The sequence below is a fragment of the Schistocerca piceifrons genome, unplaced genomic scaffold (assembly GCF_021461385.2).
Source record: "Schistocerca piceifrons isolate TAMUIC-IGC-003096 unplaced genomic scaffold, iqSchPice1.1 HiC_scaffold_1302, whole genome shotgun sequence".
NCBI classification, from domain to species: Eukaryota; Metazoa; Arthropoda; class Insecta; order Orthoptera; family Acrididae; genus Schistocerca; species Schistocerca piceifrons.
Window position 1 is genome coordinate 82,501 of NW_025727128.1, and position 5,000 is coordinate 87,500.

At 52.3% G+C, this 5,000-nt stretch overlaps 1 non-coding gene across 1 annotated transcript in view; it reads left to right on the plus strand.

The window, feature by feature from the left end:
* Positions 1-3,843: 3,843 nt before the first annotated feature.
* LOC124731790 overlaps positions 3,844-5,000 on the plus strand; it is a 1,909-nt gene continuing 752 nt past the window's right edge. Inside the window, exon 1 of the ribosomal RNA XR_007008485.1 lies at positions 3,844-5,000. This exon is cut by the window's right edge and continues 752 nt beyond it. This is a non-coding gene — a ribosomal RNA (small subunit ribosomal RNA).

Sequence of the window (5,000 nt, forward strand, 5' to 3'; positions counted from 1 at the left end):
TCGCACTCGCAGTCGCAAAAACGTGGGGCAAATATATTACGCGGAAGAGTTATAACAGACCGAGCCCCACTGCATGAGGGGAGTCTTTGTCACTAATGTACACAGATGGAACATTTTGGACTGGAACCAGATTACCCGTACACACGGCGCTGATTAGTAATCAATGCAGAGCCATCAAACTACAGAATATATATACAACTGTCCGTATACATGCTGAAAGAGTCTGCCCACAATGGGAACCACACGTCAGCCAGCCACTCTGATCACGCACCACTCTCTGCTTCTAACGGGCGCACATACAATATGTAAGCACCAGCATGGAACAACATCCAGTGCATCCTCTCCGCCACATTACACAATCCACACTATCACAACCAGACCAGGAGGTCCATGCGGAAAATACAATATCCCACCCTTTCGACATCCACCATTGCGCAGATCAGGCACCAACACCCACACATGTCCTATACAACGGTGCACCCAACATCACAATAGTACCTCCTGTCACAGCGCACAAACAATGACATGAGTCAAAGACACAGGTCTGACACAAGCATAGAATTGGAGCGCCGCCTCTAATAAGCCAAAGGTGCATCCTGACGTGACAAATCTGATCATGTCACAAGCATTCACTTACTATAATCACTATCAACGAACCTGCCGCCCCCGCCCCCCCCTACACCTTTCCTTACAACAACGTGTAACCTAACCTAACCTAACCTATGTTGTACCTTAACCTAACCTATGTTGTACCTTAACCTAACCTATGTTGTACCTTAACCTAACCTATGTTGTACCTTAACCTAACCTATGTTGTACCTTAACCTAACCTATGTTGTACCTTAACCTAACCTATGTTGTGCCTTAACCTAACCTATGTTGTGCCTTAACCTAACCTATGTTGTGCCTTAACCTAACCTATGTTGTGCCTTAACCTAACCTATGTTGTGCCTTAACCTAACCTATGTTGTGCCTTAACCTAACCTATGTTGTGCCTTAACCTAACCTATGTTGTGCCTTAACCTAACCTATGTTGTGCCTTAACCTAACCCATGTTGTGCCTTAACCTAACCCATGTTGTGCCTTAACCTAACCCATGTTGTGCCTTAACCTAACCCATGTTGTGCCTTAACCTAACCCATGTTGTGCCTTAACCTAACCCATGTTGTGCCTTAACCTAACCCATGTTGTGCCTTAACCTAACCCATGTTGTGCCTTAACCTAACCCATGTTGTGCCTTAACCTAACCCATGTTGTGCCTTAACCTAACCCATGTTGTGCCTTAACCTAACCCATGTTGTGCCTTAACCTAACCCATGTTGTGCCTTAACCTAACCCATGTTGTGCCTTAACCTAACCCATGTTGTGCCTTAACCTAACCCATGTTGTGCCTTAACCTAACCCATGTTGTGCCTTAACCTAACCCATGTTGTGCCTTAACCTAACCCATGTTGTGCCTTAACCTAACCCATGTTGTGCCTTAACCTAACCCATGTTGTGCCTTAACCTAACCCATGTTGTGCCTTAACCTAACCCATGTTGTGCCTTAACCTAACCCATGTTGTGCCTTAACCTAACCCATGTTGTGCCTTAACCTAACCCATGTTGTGCCTTAACCTAACCCATGTTGTGCCTTAACCTAACCCATGTTGTGCCTTAACCTAACCCATGTTGTGCCTTAACCTAACCTATGTTGTGCCTTAACCTAACCCATGTTGTGCCTTAACCTAACCCATGTTGTGCCTTAACCTAACCCATGTTGTGCCTTAACCTAACCCATGTTGTGCCTTAACCTAACCCATGTTGTGCCTTAACCTAACCCATGTTGTGCCTTAACCTAACCCATGTTGTGCCTTAACCTAACCCATGTTGTGCCTTAACCTAACCCATGTTGTGCCTTAACCTAACCCATGTTGTGCCTTAACCTAACCCATGTTGTGCCTTAACCTAACCCATGTTGTGCCTTAACCTAACCCATGTCGTGCCTTAACCTAACCCACGTCGTGCCTTAACCTAACCCACGTTGTCGCCTAACGTAACCCACGTTGTCGCCTAAACCTGCTCTGTAATTGTTATACGACTCGTTCAATTAGTGTAGTGTTGCCCACCCGCAACCCTCGCAATATAGTTCGCTACTCGCACTCCCCGCTCCCCTGTGTATCGCTTCATGTTAAACACCTTGCAAGTCTTGCTCACTTTCCACATGCTCCTGCTGTACACTGTAATGTGGATGGCAGCAGGACGTACATGCCGCCCCTCCCCACGTCCCCACCTTGCCCCCTGCCTTTGCAAGCTGGTTGGTGAGAACTTTGCATGTTCAATGCCCTCCGCATGCGACGTACTCAGGCTACGTTGTGGTGCGGCCTGTGTCAACTGTCCGCTAATGTCGTACGCGTAAACCACAATCTGTACTGCACATTCGTCCTTATGTACTGAATGATACATCGTGGCACATGTGTGACCGTACAACGACTGCGCCCAAAAACGGCGGACCATACAGTGCAAATATTGTGCACGCAGCTACGTGTCGTCTCCCTATGAGAGCTGGATTGCAGTGTGGTACGCCATAGAGACGTGTGGGAGGAACGGACGCCGTGGATGGCGATCAGCATGAGCTGTCTGTTGATGTATTCGGACCTAGTCGTCTCTCCTCACACACCGTGATGGCATGGTGCACCGCGTTCCATATCTGCGACATGCTACAGAGGCCGGTTGACAGTCGTTCGAGCAATGGACATCGCATACGTACGGGGGCCACCTTCCACGTATTGTCTAGGCGTGCACATTTTGTTGCGTGTATGTGGGCAGACGTAGTGTGGCGTGACACCTGACACAGGCATGCAATAATCGTGGAAGTTGCAAATGGCGATGGACGCCTGCGTTTTCTGGTGAAGTTACGCAAATGAACAAATGGTAACCTGTTGTGGTGCGGTTGTTCTCGCTAGGGGTGAATCGGTGATGGCGACGATAGGTTGAGGTACTAACCGGTTGTTCCAGCGATACCCACCATGCCGACGAAACTGAACGGCATCTGGGTGTGAAGCGATACGCGGCGGTGGCTGGGTGGGACCGTCCCCGGCCGGTGAGGGGGCGCCTCCCGGCGTGCTGGCCGCGCGGTGCGTGGGCGCACGCGCTACAGCCGGCTGGTGGGGGCGGCCAGTGGCAGGCGCGCCGGCCGACGGACGCGGCAGGCGTCGCAGCTGCGCGCCGGCGCACCCTGCGCGCGGCGCCGTGCGGCCAAAGTAGGTCCTCGCGGGCCCGGTGCGAAGCGCGGTGGACATCTTCAGTGTGCTGGTCCGATTGAGGACTGTGTGCGTTGAGGATGCGCTGCCGCCCGGCGCTCGGCGCCGCGACGCCGTCTGCTGCTCGGTCGCCCCAGCGGTTCTCGCTGGTGGTTTGTATCGCAGCTGTGCGGATGTGTTGGCGCGTGCGCTGTGCTGGGAGAGTTCGCTTCGGCACCCAAGTGGGGCTTTTGTCCTTCTGTGGCGCTGGCGTTGGAGCTGCCGGTCACCGTAGGTGGCGCGTGTTGTCTCCCGCCGGCAATGCCACGACAGCACGCTCCCGGGCCTCTGTCGGCAGCGGCAAGCTCAGTTGGGAGCACGGGTGGTCGCACCGAAAGCGTCTACTCGCCTAACTCCGGGCGATTGCGCCTCTCTCGAACCCGACCAAGTACTTGGGACGGCGCTGCGCGCCGCCGGGACCTGAGAGGGTTTCGAGGTGTATTGTGCAGGGGAGCTCAGCCTCCTCCTGTTTGCAGAATGATTGAGCGGACGCTTGCGTGTTCGCGCGGGCCCCCGGGACACACTCCCGGGCGGCCGGCTGCTCAGCTCTAGTTGACGCAGCTCCCTGGTTGATCCTGCCAGTAGTCATATGCTTGTCTCAAAGATTAAGCCATGCATGTCTCAGTACAAGCCGCATTAAGGTGAAACCGCGAATGGCTCATTAAATCAGTTATGGTTCCTTAGATCGTACCCACGTTACTTGGATAACTGTGGTAATTCTAGAGCTAATACATGCAAACAGAGTCCCGACCAGAGATGGAAGGGACGCTTTTATTAGATCAAAACCAATCGGTCGGCTCGTCCGGTCCGTTTGCCTTGGTGACTCTGAATAACTTTGGGCTGATCGCACGGTCCTCGTACCGGCGACGCATCTTTCAAATGTCTGCCTTATCAACTGTCGATGGTAGGTTCTGCGCCTACCATGGTTGTAACGGGTAACGGGGAATCAGGGTTCGATTCCGGAGAGGGAGCCTGAGAAACGGCTACCACATCCAAGGAAGGCAGCAGGCGCGCAAATTACCCACTCCCGGCACGGGGAGGTAGTGACGAAAAATAACGATACGGGACTCATCCGAGGCCCCGTAATCGGAATGAGTACACTTTAAATCCTTTAACGAGTATCTATTGGAGGGCAAGTCTGGTGCCAGCAGCCGCGGTAATTCCAGCTCCAATAGCGTATATTAAAGTTGTTGCGGTTAAAAAGCTCGTAGTTGGATTTGTGTCCCACGCTGTTGGTTCACCGCCCGTCGGTGTTTAACTGGCATGTATCGTGGGACGTCCTGCCGGTGGGGCGAGCCGAAGGCGTGCGACCGCCCCGTGCGTGCTCGTGCGTCCCGAGGCGGACCCCGTTGAAATCCTACCAGGGTGCTCTTTATTGAGTGTCTCGGTGGGCCGGCACGTTTACTTTGAACAAATTAGAGTGCTTAAAGCAGGCAAGCCCGCCTGAATACTGTGTGCATGGAATAATGGAATAGGACCTCGGTTCTATTTTGTTGGTTTTCGGAACCCGAGGTAATGATTAATAGGGACAGGCGGGGGCATTCGTATTGCGACGTTAGAGGTGAAATTCTTGGATCGTCGCAAGACGAACAGAAGCGAAAGCATTTGCCAAGTATGTTTTCATTAATCAAGAACGAAAGTTAGAGGTTCGAAGGCGATCAGATACCGCCCTAGTTCTAACCATAAACGATGCCAGCCAGCGATCCGCCGCAGTTCCTC